This window comes from Tupaia chinensis, unplaced genomic scaffold, assembly GCF_000334495.1.
Source record: "Tupaia chinensis unplaced genomic scaffold, TupChi_1.0 Scaffold000406_1, whole genome shotgun sequence".
NCBI classification, from domain to species: domain Eukaryota; kingdom Metazoa; phylum Chordata; class Mammalia; order Scandentia; family Tupaiidae; genus Tupaia; species Tupaia belangeri.
This window is the reverse complement of record NW_006159908.1, coordinates 1,071,998-1,093,323: the sequence shown is the minus strand read 5'-3', so window position 1 is coordinate 1,093,323 and position 21,326 is coordinate 1,071,998. Positions and strand designations below refer to the sequence as shown.

General features: G+C 35.9%; 2 pseudogenes; one reads left to right on the top strand and one right to left on the bottom strand.

The window, feature by feature from the left end:
* Positions 1-1,029: 1,029 nt before the first annotated feature.
* LOC106735471 (60S ribosomal protein L37 pseudogene) lies at positions 1,030-1,339 on the top strand (annotated as a pseudogene).
* Positions 1,340-17,672: 16,333 nt separating this feature from the next.
* On the bottom strand, positions 17,673-18,855 carry LOC102478897 (histone-binding protein RBBP4 pseudogene; annotated as a pseudogene).
* Positions 18,856-21,326: the final 2,471 nt, after the last annotated feature.

Genomic DNA, 21,326 nt, shown 5'->3' with positions numbered 1-21,326 from the left:
GATTTTTATCTGTGATCATGTTCACTATTATATTCTCAACTCCTAGAATAGTGCCTGGAATACAAAAGTGTATTAAAATGGCCTAAACAAGTATGTTTACTGTATAAACCTTAGAAAAAGTGGGTGAAAAGAATAATTTGTGTCAAAATATGAAGGAGGGTCTTCAAAAATTTGAAAATGCATATTATGAAAAAAGAACAATGCATGAATTTCAATTTATTTTTCACCAAAATAAACCCATACTTCAGATATAATTTTTTTCAAGAACTTTTTGAAGTCCTCTCATACTACAGATAGAAAGACTATTTAAAAAATTGGATCTATGCAAATTTGGAAAGGACTACACTGTAAGTTAAAGAAATCTATTACTGCAGTATTTCAAACAATGATGGGATTTCAGGGTTTTTGCAAGAAGGGTCCTGGCAGTTCTTGGGAAAAACTAATCTCTCTGGTCTCTTCCCAAACTGTGGTACTTTAATTTTCTCCTGAAAAAGAAAATTTTAATTCATGGTATTTTCCTATTCAATATCTGTATTAATAGGAACACTTGGAAATAAATTGAGGTCATTGGGAACTATAAGATAAACATTTAGATGACAAATTATTGATTTTTTCTATAGTAAAAGTGCTTTCATAAAAGAGTAAATGGAATCCTTTGTGGACAATTTACAAATGAAGTATGTTCAATTGACTTTTTTTAAAGCATGTATTGATTTGATGTTCATAAAGACTTTTTCTTGTCAATACTGTGTGGTCACTACTCAATCTTTATGAAACTACAAAAGGACTTAGCTGCCCAATTAAATTTAAGTGAAGCATTATATCTGTTACATTAGCATTATGAGATGAACTTATCTGTAAAATGTGAACACAATTATGTCTAGATATTTCTTAGTGCTTTTTAAATTTCATCAAAATGGAATGTCTTTATTTCAGATGAGTTTATCAAATGTATCATTTATGTTAAATATCATGAAAATTTTATTATAGAAAAGTTTTTGGCTGTTTGGTCCCAGCCACAGAAGCAAGATGACGAAGGGAACATCATCGTTTGGGAAGTGTCACAATAAGACACACACGTTGTGTCGCCACTGTGGTTCTAAGGCCTGTCACCTTCAGAAGTCGACCTGTGGCAAATGTGGCTACCCCACCAAGCGCAAGAGAAAAGTATAGCTGGAGTGCCAAGGCTAAAAGACGCAATACCACTGGGACTGGTTGAATGAGGCACCTAAAAATTGTATACTGCAGATTCGGGCATAGATTCCGTGAAGAAACAACACCCAAACCCAAGAGGGAAGCTGTTGCACTATCCAGTCATCTTAAGGATTTTAATGATTAGTCAGGCAATAAATGTTCTCGGTTAAAAAAAAGAAAAGTTTTTGACACAAGCTAAATATTGTAAGAGACATATAGGATCAAGATTTTAAAAATTATATTTAATACTTTGCTTTATGAAAAAATCCTGTTTTTATAATTAACACATTTATCATTATTATTATTAATTTTATGATCAATAATTTATGACTCTTAAAATATATATATTTCCTTAAAAAATACAAAATAAAGGGACCAGTAGTTAGCGTAATGGCTATGTCACTGGACTCCCACGTATCGACCGTGGTTCGCAGACCCGGTGGCTTAAAACTCACGCTGGGTGCGTGTGCGTGCATGCCCAAGATCCCGAGAGGAGAATGGAGGAGAAGGGATTGCGGCATGACCATGCCACCTGGGGGGTGATCTCTTGCTTTCTGTCTCTCTGTCTTCTCTGTCTCTCTCGGTCTGGTGAGCGCACGCGCCCTATAACAAAAACATATCCAAAAAAAAAGAAAAAAAAATACAAAATAAAAATATTTAAAATATTTTAAGGGGCCAATTGGTGGTTCAGAGGTAATATAACTGGACCTCGGTTTGTGTCTTAGAATTCTCTGAGGACTCTGGGCACATGTACTCATGCCCATGATTCAGGCTGGCTGAGACTTGGGATAGATTGTGTTATAAACCCTTTTGGGGTCCTTGACTCTCTCTCTTTCTCTCTCTCTCTCTCTCTGTCTCTCTCTTATGGAAAAAATACACTTAAAATATTTTAAAAATTAATATCACAAGCCAAATACTAAAAGAAAACTTTTGCAAAATGCATATTTGATAATGGTTAATAACTAAAATCACCCAAAAACTCTTAAAACTAATCAATAAGAAAACAAATCATGTAATTAAAATATGCCCAAAAGATCAGAAGAGACACCTCACCAGAAAAAATATTCAGATAGCAAATTAACATATTAAAATGTTTAACATCATATGTCTTCAGGGAAATTAAAACAATGAGCTATCATTATACACAAATTAGAATGGCTAAAATCCAGGATAATACCACTACTGACCATACCAAATGTTGGCAAAGATGTGGTCCAATGGGAACTCTAATTTATTCCTCTGGAAATACAGAAAGCTACAGTCACTTTGAAAAATAGTTTGGCAGTTTCTTATAAAATTAAACATCCTCTTACCACATGACATAGAAACCATGCTCTTTGGTATTGTGAAAGTCTTTCAAAATCAAAATGGAATCATTTGGGTGAACCCTGACTAAGCCAAGCCAGGAAGGCCATTGGTAGGTAATTTCTCATGTAGACATACCAGCATGTCTGATAACAAGAATCATCATTTAGAGATCTCTTTAAGAATCATAATCTTATACAAGACTACTGAAACATAACAAGATTAATTCTGCAAAAACATCTGCTCTGGGGACCAGCAGATGGCGTAGTGGTTAAGGTGCTGGACACTCCCTCATGGCCGAAAACGGTTCGAGTTCCAGACCTGACGGCTTCCTTTCTCCCTTTCCTTCTCTGTCTCTCTCTGGTCAAATGAAAATAAATGAATTAATAAATAAAGTTAAATAAATAATAATTTAAAAAATAATAATAATTAAAAAAAACACACACACAGGGTATGTATGCTAGAAAAAACATCTACTCCGACACTGTGTAATCTCAGACTAATACCACCCTTATTTTTGATACCTGTAACCAAGCATAACTGTTACAAAACAATAATTAGTATAATCTCTCTATTCTCCGTCCTTTTCTGTTCGTGATTTTTACCTTTAAAACCTCAGTCAGCATGTTGTAGAATTATGCCCATCTGGGCTGTAATGTGAGCTATAGTCACTCATCTTTTGGCTTAGAAATAACCTATTTGAATATATTATAGTTTGGTTTATTTTCATTGACCGTATTCACTCAAAGGAGTTGATAGCATGTTCACATAAAGACCTGTATATGGATATTTAGAGCAGCTTTATTTATAACTGCCAAAACTTGGAAGGAAGCAAAATATCCTTCATCAGGTGAATGAAAAAATAAACTATGGTAATATCCAAACAATAGAATATTATTTAGGAATGAAAAATGAGCTACCAAGAGACAACAATGACCAAAAATATACAAAGAGCCTTACATGCATATTGTTAAGTAAGAAAAGTCCATTTAAAAAGGCTACATCCTATCCCCTGTCAAATCCAACAGAATAATTGATAATTAAAGATAAGCTATAGGTCCAGCAGGTGGCATAAAGGTTAAGGTTGCTGGATGCCACAGAGCCGACTGTGTAGTTAGATTACTGTGAGAGGGAATGTGGCATGGTCATGTCCCCTGAAAGTGATTTCTCACTTTCCCTCCTGTCTTTCCAGCAAGAGCACAAGCCCTATAGCAAACCATGGTTGGCCATTAGGAGTCCAGTTTCTTAATCACCATGCCACCTGCTGGCCCTGGCAATAAATATTTTATAAGGATAATTCTGAGTGAATGATTGAGAATTTCCAAACTATTACCAGGAATAGATGTTTAATACCAAGATTTTAAATGGCAATAACAAAATACTGTATATAAATGTCCTAATATTTCTGGTGCCTTATAAACATTTTCTATTAAAGGCATGTATAACAGAATTAAGAATGAATGTTCACCTGTTGAAATATCCATTTTGTAAGCCAAATAATAATGTGATTGAATGTATAAAAGAAAATGAAATAATAAAAAAAAAGAATGAAATTCATGTATGGTTTTTCTTTCCTGACAGCTTTAAAAACTATTTGCCCATCATTCCCATGACAAACACACCAGAAAAATGAGGCAGAACAAGTAAAATCTCAGGCTTAAGAAACTGAATTTTATATGTACAGTAGGATAAAAAACTGTTTTCTATATAAAAAACACAAACAAACAATGAAACTAAAAAATCTCAGTGGCTTAAAGCACATAAAACATTTCTTGCCCAGGTCAAGAGTCTAGTGTTGGTGAACCAAAGGTTGGTGGATCAAGGGACAGACTCCACTCATTTATTCCTTGAAGAACCCAAGGTCCTTCCACCTTAGAATCTTTCAGTACTCCACTTGATCCTCCACATCTTGACAGAAGTAAAGAGAAAAGAGGGACTAAGCATAGAGGATCCTAGAAGAAGTATTTTTAGGTACTTATCTTTATCATTATTTTCATTCATAGTCTATTGAACAGAACTTCATCCTATGGCTTTTCCTGGTTTCAAGAGGCCAAGAAATGTAGTCTGTGCACCCAGGAATTTGGCAAGCAAATAGCATTGTCTCTGCAACAATATGGTAGTAAAATTACCCCTTCTTTTATCTAACTCGAGTTCTTGAGAACATGTAGTATGCAACAGTCAGAAGATGTCTGCTCCTAATTTTCAGTTATTTTTCACCTCATTTCAACAGAATTTACTTCAAACTAATCCAAGGTGCACTGGTTTAATGCAACTCAAATTACGTTAAAATTTATATGTCCTAGAAATTTTACTAGGCACTGGAGATCTCTGACCTTAAGGAAATCAGACTATGAGAAAATATTTCATTTTAAGTTAATATCCTTACTACCTTACCATAAAAGTGGTAAGGATTAAAGTACAAATAAGAACAATGAAATAGGAATATGTGAGAGCCACTGAAGGATACATGGCCAAGTCTGTGAGGGAATATTCACTTATCTGAAACAAGAACATGGCATTATTCATTGCAGTAAAGGAAAAATGATTTCAAACAGAGTAGTGAATACAAAGGTATGAAAATGCAGTTGATGGAAAAAATAAAAATAAAAATGCTGGAGAGGAGTGAAAAGTTGATGAAACATGTATAAAGGAGATGAGACCAATATGATAGGCTGGCAATTCACCTATGTTTATAGATGAGAATCAGATATTTACTTGCGTGCATATTAGAAACAAGAATCCTACTATTAATAAATGTAAGGACTAAGAAATAATGACTATTATGATTATCATAATCTGTACTCATAAGAAGTTTGTGATCTCTGGTGATAGGAAAAGATATCAACCAGGAAATGTTAAAATATTATTTGTTACAATATTTTTATAAAATATAAAATATTACATTATAAAATTTAATGTTAAATAACATTTAAAAGTATTTTTATTCAATGGGTGAAAGAAATGTCATGCAGTATTATTACTCATTGTGCAACAAATAGAACACCATTTACCATAAGGTAAGAGCTATACTATAAGGAACATTTTAGTTGACTTTAGACAAAACATAAAGTAATTTTTTTTACAAGTTATATATTTATTGTAATGTAGCTTCAAAAATATAACTATTAAAGAAAGTGAATCAATTTGAAGAAAAATATTAAGTAACTAATAACAGAGAAGGAATATGTATATGGCAATACCTTTAGGGTGGTCTAATATAATATACTGGTATACAAGGGACAATAACTGTTAATATTTAGAAACCAAGGAACTTAACTCAGTTTGAGATCTATGTTCCTTGTAGAAGTATCTCTCAGGAGTGCTAAAGAAAAAAATGTTCAAGGAAGATAAAATTATTGACTATTCTTTAGATTATTTAAGTTGAAACATTAATTTTTTTTTAAGGATGTCAATTCAGTGAAGAAAATAAAGGAGTTATTTTGAAATTGTGCACGTAAAAATACATTATTTATTAGTTTGACTTATAATTTTTAAAAATTTACTAGAGTGTGCATGTGCTCACCAGAGAGAGACGGGGGAGAGAAAGAAAGCCAGAAAGTGAGAGAGGGAAAGTGAGAAAGCACCCCTTCCACATAGAATGGTCATGCCACAATCCCTTCTCTTCCATTTCTCCCTCTTTTTGGGATTTGGGGTGCACGCACATGCACACATACACACACACAGCATGTACTTGAGGCTTCTTGATCCAGGACTAGACCATGCAGTTGTCCATATAACATCTAGCCACCTTAACTGTCACACCACCAGCTGACCTTTAAAAATTCTTTTTAAGCAGTTCTCTTGTCCTTATAAAATCATGGTTAAAGTTGCTTTTTTTTTTTTTTTTGGAGAGGTTTTTGCTATAGGGTGCATGTGCTTGCCAGACAGAGAGAGACAGAGAGACAGAAAGCAAGAAATCACCCACCCAGGGGGGATGGCCACGCCACAATCCCTTCTCCTCCATTCTCCTCTCGGGATCTTGGCACATGAGCAAAAGCGCCCGGCGTGTGTTTAAGCCACTGGGTCCAGGACTCGAACCACGGTCGATTACGTGAGAGTCCAGCGACATAGCCATTACGCTAACTGCTGGTCCCAACATTGCTTTCTTGAGAAATAATAATTAATAGTGCCAATAATATAAATGTTTACTTTTCTCTTTCATATTTGTATATTAACTTATTTGAATATTCTAGATACACAAAAACAACTCAAAAGGATGTTCTAGAGCAAGCCAGTGGTATGGTGGCTAAGGCAGCTAGATCTCACATGGTTTACTGCATGATTCAAGTCCTGGTCCTGGTGGCTTGAAAACATGTCAGGCAATGTGTGTGCATGCCCAAAATCTCAAAAGGAAAAGTGGAGAAGGGACTTGAGGCGGACAATCCCTGGAGGCGAAGTGTGGTGCTTTCTTACTTTCTGTTTCTTGAGAGTGCACATGCCCTTTAGCAAATTAAAAATAAAGAAAAGCAAAGTACATACTGATTGTTGGACTTATAATGCTGATGATGTAATTTTCTTTGTTACCTTTTACTCAATACTGGCTGAAGGCATTTCTGGAATGCTATGAGTTAAGATTTTTCTAATTAATGATTCTCTTATAATTCTAATTCACTCAGAATTTTCTGTGCTTCACATGAGAAAAGAATGTTTCTATTGTAGTTATATATTGCTGTGAAACAAATTACCGTAAAATTTAACAGCTTAAAGAAACACAGATTACCTCACACTCTTCCAGTGAGGAATCCCACTGCTGCTTAGTTGTGTTGCTGTGGCTCAGAGTGTCTCCTGAGCTGCAATAGGTATTGATTGGCAGGTCCTTCATTTGAAGAATCAACTGGGAGGAGAATCCCCTTCCAAGATGGCTCGCTCCCAAAGCTCTTCACAGAATGCCTCAGCTCCTTGTCTCATAGGCTATTCTACTGGCTGGCTGAGTGTCCTGTAATGAAGCAGCTGGCTTTTCCTGGAATAAGTAACTGAGAGCAAAGAAGGAGCCTCTGAAATTGCTTATCAACACTTCTGGAATCTTCTAGTGGTTACACAGACCAACCCTGATAAAATAGGCAAAGATATACTTGAGGTGTGAACTTCAGGGAGCTGGAGGTTATCTCGAAAGTTGGTTCACCACAAGGTTAAATGACTTTTGTTTGAGGTAAGTTGTCTAGTCTTTGTAAGTAAGATCTACTTATTTCAACAGTTATAATAGGTAAAAGCATGCGGCATTCAGTGTATATAACTACCCTCTCATCTACAGTTTAAATGTAAAGGCAAATATATTTCGGAGATTTAGAATAGTGCCTTAGATTCATATCTGACATTGGCAACAAATGTATTTATTTATTTATTTATTTATTTATTTATTTAAATTAGGAGCTTAATTGAGAATATCAGTTTTCAGATGAAAGTGTATTTAAATCACTGTTAACCTACACTGAGTAGAAACTTAGAGGAGACAAGTTTCAATGAAACCTTTTGATGATTCTTCCTCTTGGGTTTTAAACTTTCTAATTTCATCCAATTTCACTCAATCACAGAAAAAAGAAATATAATTACCTCTGTTAGGATCATTCAGCAGCACTTTACATACTCAAAACAAACTAACTTTGCCAAAATACAGAGAAGGAATGTTAACAATCATTACATTTAAAAGACTGTACTGAGATAGTAAAGGGTCATGGAAGGAAGCATTATGAGTGTAAAATTTATTCCACTGTTTGAGGAATTATATACATGTGGCATTTTAAGGCCCTGTAACTCTCACTTAAACTCTTTCAGGTTGTTACTAATTTCAAAGTCTTACTTAATGGTAGAACTTGTGACATTTTACACAAGCAATATATTTCATGTTCAGTAATTTATGGTTCAAATATTGGCTCTCATAACAAAATTGCTTGACTGAACTCTCCCCTGGTTCAACATCAAAGTGTTGTTGAAATAAGAGCCTTGGATGAATTTGAAAGCAGTAGAAAGGCTCTGGTTACTTTAGCATTATAGTTCCTGTTTCACACTTGTAATAGTTGGTGACATATGTTTACCATGGAAAAGGACAACGTGAGTGTTCTGTATCATTTATGAGCAATGGAAGCTTAAAAACCCAAGCTAGCTCTTTTTCAATGAAGTTTTTCAGTAGAAAGTTTATGCTTAAAATGGTATTAATCAGGCCAGTCCCATAATGCAGCAATTAAGGGCTGTGCAAAAGAAGCTGGATCCCATATGGCTGTTCAGGGTTTGAGTTCTGGGTCTTACAGCTTGAAAAATATGCTAGGAATATGAACAACAGATAGGCTAAGGAGTGGGGTAAAAGCAGAGGTTAGAAATGAAAATTAAGGGACCAGCAGTTAGCGTAATGGCTATGTCACTGGACTCCCACATAGTTGACCACGGTTCGTGTTCTGGACCCGGTGGCTTAAAACTCACACTGGGCGCGTGTGCATGTGTGCCCAAGATCCTGAGAGGAGAATGGAGGAGAAGGGATTGTGGTGTGGCCATCCCCCCGGGGGATGATTTCTTGCTTTCTATCTCTCTCTCTCTCTCTGTCTGGCAAGTGCATGCGCCCTATAGCAAAAACTTCTAAAAAAAAAAAGAAATGAAAATTAAAAAAAAAAAAGACAAATTGGACATAAAGCAAGTACAAAAATAAAAGTGCAGAACTCAGAAAGGAATTTGTACTATGAAGAAAAGGGAAGTCAGTTAACTTTGAAGTTTTTTTTTTTTTTTTTTTGGGAACGGTTTTTCCATAGGCATACGCTTGCCAGAAAGACAGAGAGAGCGAGAAAGACAGAAAGTGAGAAATCACCCCCCAGGGGGGATGGTCACACTGTAATCCCTTCTCCTCTATTCGCTTCTGGAGATCTTGGGCACACACGCACACATGCCCAGCATGAGTTTTAAGTTATCGGGTCTGGGACTTGAACCATGGTCGACTACATGAGAGTCCCTGGACTTGAGTCCAGTGACATAGCCATTACACTAACTGCTGGTCCCTAACTTTGCTGTTTAAAAGCTTCTATAGTGAAATAAATAGCTACTCTTCCTTGAATTATCAACAGCATTTAACTTTTATTCATATAAAAAATGTATTGACTCATTCAGTGCACGTGTGGTGTATGTTTCCTCACAGGACAATCCATGGGCTATGTCTGCACTGCAATTCCACAGTAGCATTTATCTTCTTCAGATTGCTTTAAATACGTATCTGCATGTTTGTGGAAGGACACAAAACCTAAAATTCACTTAAGAACTGTTTCTACCATCTAGATGGTCAATTTGCTTTTTTTTTTAAGAGTTTTTTTTTTGCTATAGGACGCGTGTGCTCGCCAGACAGAGACAGAGAGACAGAAAGCGAGAAATCACCCCCCCAGAGGGATGGCCATGCCGCTATCCCTTCTCCTCCATTCTCCTCTTAGGATCTTGGGCACACACACACACACACGCTTAGCGTGAGTTTTAAGCCACCGGGACCGGGACTCAAACAACGGTCGACTACATGGGAGTCCAGCGACATAGCCATTACGCTAACTGCTGTTCCCAATTTTCTTTTAAATAACAAATGTCATTAAAGCTTTATTTTAATATTGATGGTATTTAATTAAGATTCCACTTATGTAAAGTTGCCAGTTAAAATGAAGGACACCCATTTAAATTTAAATTTGACATAGGCAACAATTAACATTTTGAGTTTAAGCATGTATCATGTAATATACAGTGTTTATTTAAAATTCAAGTTTAACTAGCTATTCTATATTTTCATTTGTTAGATCGAACGACCTTATCCTAAACCAACTTTTTTTTAGAGACAGCAACTTCACATATTTATCTACTGAATGGTATATTGTATATAACAGTGACATTTGTTAAGCACCTAGTATGTCCAGTGTCCTAGTCACTGATCTCAAATAATGAAAGTCAGGGATGTATTAAGATATTGGATACTCAACAGAGTGAAAGAGTTATGGTGCCCTTTCTTTATATAATTCAAATTAAAAATATAACCAAGCTTTAAAATAGATGTCAGGATATTCAACTAAGTTAGGACTTTCCACATACTTCTGCTTCTAAAAAAAACACTGAATGTCAATTTTTCACAAAACTTTTCTCCCTCTATTCTGAGTGTTGTTTTCCTGCACTAGATTTTCAGTAGTCTCTACACTGCCCCTGATCTGATTATTGGGTGATTCATTATTTTTTCTACCACAGAGTAAGACCTCAACGATTATCTACTGAGTGAATAAATGAGCGGATAAACAAAGATGTGATACAGTAGAGGGAATATGAAAAAGGTACAATAACTACAGAATAGTACGAAACATAAATTCTAAACTACAAATACAGTTAAAATGCTTAGAGACTCATAAGAAAATTTTTGACAGGAGTCTATGAAACAGGACAGGATTGTGTGTTTATGAGTGAATTCTTTTGTAAGAATGTTACATTATTAAAATAAGCATTATATTTTCATATTTGGATCCTGGCACCTAGCATAGTGCTTGGCTCATTTTTAGTAACAAAATCTATTTAGAAAGAAAACAGGACGTAAAACAGAAAGGAAGGTAAAAAGAATATGAATTGGTAATTCTGGGAATAAGTGCAGAAGTGGGAAATTGTGCAATATACTCAAGTAAAGTAGACAAAGGGTGTTTTGAATGAAAATCCTTTGGGTTTCATTATTAACACATTTGGTACCTACTCTTTCCAGCAGCTAACAGGCCAAAGCAGAAAAGCACCATCAGGATCTACCTGCCTGTGTGTTACGAACAGGAGTCAGAGTGCAGGCTTGGTTTCAATGATAAAGAATAATTTAACATTTAAGAGGTCTTTTTGGTTCTTACAGACCCTAGGGGGCACACAGCACACCCACAGGGAGCACAAAAGGAAGCACAGGCAGAGAAAGAGAGAGAGAAGAGTGAGAGAGGCAACTAGCAGTTTATATTGTATTTTGCAAGTTATGTTAAGTTCCCAGGCAAATGTCAAGCTTAGAAGATGTGATGGGAAGACAAGGGGTCTAGCATGCTGGCTACATGGGAAACCTTATGTTTTTGTCTCAGTCCACTGGCTGGAGCCATTTTAGTGGGGTATAATATTGGGAAATATGTAAAGGGTAGCAGCCTGCTTCCTGTCTGTAAAGGTTACGTTTACATTTAAAAATAGATGCCAAAGCAACATAAAATTATAATAAACTACATATGATAAAATATATTAAAATGAGTGAAATATAAAAGTAGAAATGAAACTAGAATATATAGAATCTTGAAAACAATGGTGGACAACTGGAGATTTAAAATTTTTTGTATGGCATTATAATATAGTATTTGGATGATTAGTTGTACAAATGAAGAAGTGATAAATAAAACTTATAAGAGCCCATTGTTTCAGACTAAGCTTCTAAACTAGACCCCAATAGACCAGACCAAAATAGAGTCACTCATGCTAAAATTCCACATTATCAAGCTAAAACTAAGCTGTTTATCTGAACTTCTGAGAAACCAGCAGAATGAGAAAGCCAAATTTCCCAAACCTGCCTATCTCAAGTTGGCATGATAATGACATTTCTTCTGCATTAATCTGTCTCTCTGTTCCCAGTTTACAAGAAAAGTAACTTTGAAAAGATCAATCTACTTTTTGTTCTTTATATTTTCTTTAGCTTTTCTCTGTCTATAAACCAACCTCTTCTATACAACTCCTTGGAACACTTAACTCTATTTTATGGAATGAAATGTTACCTGATCTAATATAGAATCATAAATAAAGCCACCTGAGGTCTTTAAACTAACTTTGTTAGAACTTTGCATTTTGATAGAAGTTATATTCATATCAAGATAGGACTATTTGACTGTTCCTAAAACAAAATTGATTAAAACATATCTAATAGATACATATTTACTTATGAAGTAAATACAAATGTGACTATGACTTTTTATAGCAGTATATGAAATAACATTTATTTTATAATTGACAAAATAAAGATTGTAAACATTTATCATGTATAATGTGATGTTTGGAAATATGTATATTGTATTGATCAGCTAAATCAATACCTACATCAAGTTGATTAACATCTGTATTACTTCATATACTTTTTTTTTTTGGTGTGGTGATAGTATTTAAAATATACTCTAAACAATTTTTAAGAACACAATATGTTGCTATTAACTATAGTCGCTAAGTTGTACAACAGATCACTTGAACTTATTCTAACTGAAATTTTCTATGCATTGACCAATACCGACCCCACCAATCTCCATCCAAACACTGGCAACTACTGTAATAATATTTTGTACATTTGAACACATGGTAAGTAGAAATAAAATAGATGAGATCAAATGAGTTTAGGTATTTGTCTTTCATGTTCCAACTGCTTATCATGCTCAAACTTCAGAATGTGTGAATTTCATATTTGAAATTTCCAAACAGGAGACAGGAACATCCATGGCATGATTCTGGGAATAATCAGGAAAGAGTTATAGGGACTAGATTTCTAGCTGTTGTTGAGAAATTATAAAGGACAAATTTGTTCAAGAATCATTTAACAAATTAATCTTCATTATTAACTAGATGTAGTAGGTAAGAGAAAGGAGAAAAATTAAGTATGAATGAGTTTGTTTCACTTGAATGATTAAAAAAATTGAATTTTTAATGACAATATGAAAATCAAGAATACTAATAATCACTGATGTAATTATTATAATAATCCCTGATCATCACAGGTGATGCCTCACCTGTTGAGGCATTGTGTCAAATCCTTTAGAATCTACTCCTAATAACACCACAAAAAGATAGTATAACTACTATTTCCATCTTAAGGGTGAAGAAATTGAGACTTAGAGAACTTGTGTCATTGTTTCAGTTTCAGAAAGGGTGAATAGTAGAGCCAGGACTCATCATGTCTGGGTCAATCTGACCTGAGTGCCTATCTTTTTGGGCACCAAGTTCTAAATTAACAGGAAAGAGGTGGAAGAGAAGGTAAACAGAATGGAGAGATGATAAGTCTCATTTAGAAATCCTGTGTTCTGGGAAAAAAAAAAAAAAACAACAACAACTTAAGACTAGATAAATTTGGGATTTAATCTCTCTTTTTGTGTAAAAAAAAAATGACATCTGAAAATCTTCCTCATTTTAAAAATGGGGGATGTTAATAATGGTCATGCCATATTATGAAAATCAAAAGATATGATATTGGGACAGACCCGTAGCCTAGTTAAGGGAGCTTGAACCCACATAACTAACAACTGTTCATAACCCAGTCCCACAGCTTGAAACAATTCAAAGCTAGCATAGTACCTATAACATAGTATCTATGTATGTATGTGTGTTATTCTATGAGCTGACATTAATTATATTTACTATTAGGACAACTATTTTTTTTTAAATAAACTACCACCAAGATATCAACTTTAAGTTGTCCATAGCATAACATGATGGTTATAGATGACCTCAATTTAAAGCTTCTAGTATTGTCATAAAGTTGTACAGGTCCAGCAACACAAGAGGTTCTCTTCTGCCTAGTGTTGCTGATGCCAATACAACTGACCAGGTTCTTCACATGTTTTTTTTTTTTTTTTTTTTTTGCCATAGGGTGTGTATGCTTGCTGGAAAGAGAGACAAAGATAGAGAGAAGGAAAGTGAGAAATCAGTCCCCCTCCCGCCCCGAAGAGGATGCCCACGCTGCAATCCCTTCTCCATTCTCCTCTCAGGATTTTCGGCATGCACCCCATGTGCCTTGTGTGATGTTCAAGCCACTTGGTCCAGGACTCAAACCATGTTCCCATTTGTGCAAGTCCAACACCTTAACCACCACCCCACATGCTGGCCCCCACTGCAGTTTTCTGAATGGGGGTTTTTCTTGGCAATAGTACTAAGTCCAAGACAAATTTGAATATTTAATAATAATTACTTAGTACCAAGGAGACTATTTTAATTATTGATAAAAAAATTAAACATGTTGGAACTTAAATTAACTCATAGAGTGGTCTCAGAAGTTTAAGTATTAATAAAATAGCAAGCTATTTATCTTCAATGCTGATAAATAAAAAATTCTGATTCTAGTTATAACTGACATGCAGCATTTACAAAAGAAAAATAATCTCACTGAAACTGCACAGTCCCAGTTACATTAAGGTGGTATAAAGCAGCTGTAAGATTTGTCAGTTATTATGGAGTAAGTATGCACCCCTCCTTTATCTTGTTTATCTTACTGTTTTGACTCTGTTCCAGATGCCAGGCAGCCTCACATTAAACCCCCATGTTAGATGGAAGGACATCAAGTAATTGACTATTTTATCATGTTTTCCTCTTCCAAGTGTTAAAGGTTGGCTCATGAAAGTAAGCTAAACAACTAAACTACAAAGTCACCATGCAGCCTTGGGTACACTTAATTAACACACGGTAATTATATTATAATTGCGCTATACTATTTTTCACATCCTTTCTCTAAACTAGTTCTCTGAATACAACCCAGGCCAACCTTCATATATTTAAACTGCTGGAAATTTGTCCATACCAATTTTCTATTAAAAATTAAATGTGTGTATCTGATGTCCATCTATAAAATAAAACCTTTCTTATGTCCATCACAGGAAGTAATATTTTCTGAACAACAGAAAAATCTTCTGTATTTTATATTATTCAAATAGTGGCATTTATTATAAACTATCTTCAATTAGTAATTGTATTGTTTCTGTATGTGAAAATGCCATATGTTTACAATTACTTTGCAATCTTTTTAAGGTAGGGAATTTTTATACTTCTTTTTTATCATGAAATAGATAAGTCAGTACTTGATAAAATAAAGGTTTACCAATTGATTCTTGTGAGCAATAAATGAATTTGTAATTCTCTTGAACATATTCTGTAAAGGTATTTTTGGTTGGGCTATTTGGTTGAAACAGAAATTGACCCAAATGAAGGGAAAGCTGGCAGAAAGAGGAAGGAAGCAGCTCTGACAGCAACATAGGCTCTTCCAGGAAGATTTATCTCATGATTGATTTTTATCATTTTCTGTTCTTGTGCCACCCACTCACAGTTTAAATTTTTATAACAGCAGGTATGATGGGCATATTTGGGGGCTATTGAACATTCCCTTGATTTTCAGTCTGACAGAGATGACATTTTCACAAAGAAAGCTTAAAAACAGGGTTTTCCCCCAAAAAACTAGAGTAGTCACTAGAAAAGTATGAATAGCAGATGTGTCCCACACCATATGTCACAAACATGATGCTATAATTATCTACCCAGAAACAATAATTGTGAGTTTTAAAAAATGTCACTAGCTTATACAGTTAGCTAGACATGCAGATGTTCTTTGGGAACCAGACATCTTTAGCTGTGATATAAATTTACCAAAGGGCCTTCTTGATTGTGAGGTAGTAATATGGTGTTCAACTGATGTTTGATTCATATTGAAGATTATGTGTTCGGTTCCCTTAAATAAGTAATTATAATGATTATATAAATAATGAACATTTAGAGCATTATATAAAATCTAGGCAGACCAGCAGATGGCGTAACGGTTATGTCACTGGACTCCCACTGTGGTTTAAGTCCCGGACCTGGCAGCTTAAACTCATGCCAGGCATGTGTGTGTGTGCCCAAAATCCCGAGAGGAGAATGGGGGAGAAGGGATTGCAGTGTGGCCATTCCCCCTGGGGGGTGCTTTCTTGCTTTTTGTCTCTCTGTCTCTCTGGCCAGCACACATGTCCTATAGCAAAAAATCTCTCTTTAAAAAAACCAAAAAAACCCAAAAAACAAAACCTAGGTTGTAATAACTTTTCAGTTACTTTTAACTGCAACCGTTATGATTATGGAGATAATATATGCAACTGATCAGTGCATCCAATATTTTGCTTTATATTGAAATATCTTTATAGTGGGCTCATTTGCATTTAAACTAAAGATGCACCTAACCAAGAATCCCATTACAGTATTAGTCCTCTTGAATATTAAATTACTTTTCTTAGAACCAAAACTTTAAAAATTATGTTTAATAAGTATTTCTTATACTTCTGAAACATGCTATTTTTTAGTGCAGAGAACTATAGAACAATATTAATTTTGGATAGTATGGAAGCTGCATATTAGATCTTGCACATGAGCAACTGTTCATCCATTTTGTTCCCTTACCCTTACATGGCTGTCTGCTTCTGTAAACCTGCTTGCTCTTCCCATGAAAAAATAGCTTGTGCTAGCCATACAGAAAATCATATCTGGGGCGACATCCTGTACCTGTTACTGTCTTTGCTAACTATCCTGAAACTCTTTTGTTTAGCTGTTCCTTAGCAACGTAACTATCAATCACCAGACCTCTGCCCAGAGCCATGGAGACCATTAAACAAAGGTCTAGAGAGTTCCCTCAGAAATAGTTAACCTGCTCAATTTAGCTTCTGTAACTGTGTGTATGGAAATCTCCTGGTGACCCCCTATAAAACGACTGCTCAAACTTCAGTTGGGACTGCAGTTCTGATCTCAGACCCTAAGCCTCAGGCTGTAGTCACTGGCCAGCTAATAAAGACTCCCTTTAACCTTAATCTGGCTTTGGTGGTTGTTCATTCGGTTGCACTCTACAACAATAGTTTATTTAAATGACATTAGAGAAACTGAAAATTATCAGGCATTTGAAAAGAGACAGACAATAAATATGGCCAGACATAACAATAGATTTATAAAGACGCATGAAGGCAAAAATCATGAATTTTCTGAATGTACAATAAAATAAATGTATTTGAAGGGTTATGTTTATAAATGTTTAAAGAAATGAAGGGAATGGAAAAGGATATATTTATTTATATATTTTTTTGAGAGTTTTTTTGCTATAGGGCATGCATGCACATGCGCCCAGCGTGAGTTGAAGCCACTGGGTCCGGGACTTGAACAGCAGTCAACTATGTGGGATTCCAACGACATAGCCATTATGCTAACTGCTGGTCCCTATCTATTTTTCTTATGTAGAAAAACAATTTATTCCATTATAAGCACTTACATAGTTAGTCATGGAGAGTAACAGGCCTCCTGGTGAAACAGGTCACCCCAAATGGAGATGGTATCAAATTAGTGGTCAAGGACTAACCTCTATCACAGAGGGATAGTCTAATATATGTCTCAAAATCAGTGTTAAATCAGTCACAGGGCTGAGAGGAAAAAGGGGGCATCTAAAATCACAAAAAGTGCAGACATATCTAGGACTTTTATCCTTCTGGATCCCTGCTTTCTTCAGGGTCTTCATCATTATAAATATTCTTAGCCATCTGCCACACCTGTATGTTACTGTCTTCTGATACAGAACAAATCACCCAAGGTTCCTTGGGATTCCATGAGAAATCAGGTATCTTGGCAATGTGACTGCCATGAATAAACAACTCCGGTGGCCCATCCTCTGCATCTTCTGGGGATTGTTCCTCTCCAATTTTACTTAAATCCCAGACATTCAGTCTGCGACCAGTACTGCTGGAAGGCTGGAAGACAAAATAGTCTCATTGTGAGGTGACCTCTGAATTCTAACATTTCATCTTTATGCAATTCAAAGGAATGCAACTCCAGTTTTTCAGATTTCTCAGGTTTCACAGGGCAATAGTCTTATCAGCTGATCCTGTGGCAAGGATGAATTCACTATGAGGAATGAAAGAGAGGCAGATCACTTCAGCAATGTGAGCATCAACTGAGTGGCTTGGTTTGGAAGTACTGTTTGAATCAGTATCTCAAATCATAAGTTTCTGATCATCAGAAACTGATCCAGAGAGCTTCATGGAGCAGATGCCTGGAAACATCTTCCACCACTGCTGTATGTCCTGTAAAGATGGTCTTTGCATCCACCACTTTTCTTTTCTTTGGAATGGCACTGATGTTCCACAGGCAGATGGTATGGTTATCAGAAGCAATAAGTAAGTCCCCACTGAGATTTGGGTTCCAAGAAAGCTCATGGCCTTCCTTCTGGTGTCCTCAGAGATGCAAGTCTGGGTTGCACTCTCCAGAAGGGTCTAGCTTAGAAGGATGTTTTGTATAGTCAAAAACAAGAATGTCACTGGATGGAGTCTTTGTTGCAATGATGCAAGGGTTCTGGGGCATATAAAGAGCCCAGTTTACTTCTCCTTCACGGTTGATCTTGATTTCTATTTCAATTTTTCTACTAAATGAGCCAAACTCTCCAAATTCTCCTTTCTCGCTGTTGTAGTGTGACACATCAAACTGAGCATCATCATTAGGGAGCTGTACACTGGCCATCACCAGGTGGCTTTGCTCATCTGAGGTGTGTGTCCCCAGGACAAGTCGATGAATACTGAAATCTTTCCCTTCAGGTCTGGTTACATCTAGAAGCCACTGTGCGGTAGGGCTGGGCCACTCCAAAGCATGAGTCATCACCAAATCATAAGGAAAGGAGTGTTCTTTTTGCATATTTTGTACTCCTCATTGATCACACATTCTTCCACTGTATCATCAAAGGCTGCTTTCTTGTTGGCCACAGCAGGCAGGCAGGCTGAGGAGATCCTGGGTAGAGCATTGCGGGAGGGGCGGGGAGACTATGAGCACTCCTTTATTTATTTCAAGAGTTATTTTGAATTTAATTAATTAATTAATTTATTCATTTTAATTTTACCAGAGTGCGGGTGCAGAGAGAAAGTGAGACAGCAAGCCACTAGGTCATGGACTCGAACTGCTATCAGACATGTGGGAATCCAGTGTCCTTAACTACAATGCCACCTGCCAGCCCCAAGAAATATTTATTTTTGTAGCGTATGTAAAATTAAGATTGTAGTAATCTGAAGTTAGAAAACCTTAAAGTTAATGATAATGAGGTGTAATATGTAATACTTCAGTTTGATATAAGTAAGTGCTCAAAGAAAAAGATTAAATTGGGATCAGCAGTTAGCGTAATGGCTATGTCGCTGGGCTCCCACGTAGTCGACTGTGGTTCGTGTCCCGGACCTGGTGGCTTAGAACTCACGCTAGGCGCATGTGCGTGCGTGCCCAAGATCCCGAGAGGAGAATGGAGGAGAAGGGATTGCGGTGTGGCCATCCCCCCCGGGGGGTGATTTCTCGCTTTCTGTCTCTCTGTCTCTGTCTGTCTGGCAAGTGCACGCTCCCTATAGCAAAAACCTCTCCAAAAAAAAAGACAAAAAAAAAAAGGAAAAGATTAAATTGACCAACGTCTTATTTTTTTTCCAGGTTATCCTTGAAGATCTAGAGATTTGATTTATTCCTTTTATTCTCAAATAATCAAAATTGAAAGCCTGCTCAGTTTAGTATACAATTTTGGGGTCCTTATAACACTTACTAATTATGGAATTATAAAAGAAAACAGTAAAATGTTTCAAGCCTAAACGTCTTTTTCCCCCCTAAGTTAGACAGATATCCTAATATAATAACTCTCAAATTCAAACGTGCAAAAAAATGTCATAGTGTGTCTCTTTTAAACTAGTATCTTTCTGTCTAACCCAGATATTCCAATTCAGTAAATGTACAGAGGGTCACAGGAATTTGCACCTTTGTAAAAGCAACTCAAATGATTTTAACACAAGTGGTTTTTACTTTATGAAACACTGTCACTTACTTATTTATTGCTATGAATTAGCTACAGTTAACTGGTCCCACAATCAACTCTATAATTTTTCCTGGTGGGGAGAGCAATATTAAAGAATATACAAAGCCTTTTATTAATTACTTGAGTTGACATATGTATTCATATTAGAATGTGAATGTTTGATACTTGAGCTGTAGCTTCTAAATCTTAGTTCCACTGCCTGTTAGTAAGTATTCTACAAGAACAGAATTCCATAGTCAAACAGATCAGAATTGTGATGATACTATGCCTTCTATTAGATTACAGACATACAGACACATGCCTACACACAAAATTATTTTGCTCAGTTTTAACCAGGCTTCCCACAATTCTGACTCTGGAATCTTCTCAAAAAGGGACAACTAATCACTGAAATCTTACAGAAATATTATTCTTCATTATAGTGATCCTAAGCCCCTTTGCCTTCTTGTTAGAACTGGTATTTTTCTGACAATTCACACTATTGCTCTGGTCTAAAATTTTCTTTGAATCCTCCATAGAGTAAGATTGGTCTGAGATGGCTGTGTCAACAGCAGTTAAGAGCAAGATGTTTTTCAAACCAATCCAGTTATAGGGACAAAAGGGACTAAAGATGTGTGTACGATAGGTGAAGGTAGTGTAAGATACCTGTCCAAATCTTTTTTTTTTTTAGGTATATGCCACAGGGTGTGTGCTCTTGCCTATGAGAGAGAGAGAGAGAGAGAGAGAGAGAGAGAGAGAGAGAGAGAGAGAGATCCATTCTCCTCTCAGGATTTTGGGCATGCATGCATATGTATCCAATGTGATTTTTAAGCTGCTGAGTCTGGGACCTGAATAGCAGTCAGCACAGGAGAGTCCAGCTCCTTAACCACCGTGACACCTATTGGTCCCCCAAACCCATCTTTAAAAAACAAACAAACAAAAAAACTTGGAAATGAACTGAAATTGACTAGCTTTGTAAGCAAAAAAGAATTCTACACTTAATATACAAAAATCAAAGATATCCAAAGTCACATTTAGTGACTACTATTATGGACTCCACTGTGAGTCAAGTAAACTTAAAAAATTTTTTTTTTGCTCTTTTTTTTTGAGCATTTATTCTTATTTATTAATTCACTTTACACCATCACAACACACAAATGAATTTTCCATCCAAAATACACTGTGCATTGTCTCAATCAAGTATATCCACATATATGTTCTCAGCAAATAATTTTCCAATTCTTACGTCCTGCATACCTTGCCCTTTGTCTTGCCATCCCTGATTCCCCATCCCCCACCCTCTGCTATGTCCCACCTTCCCCCC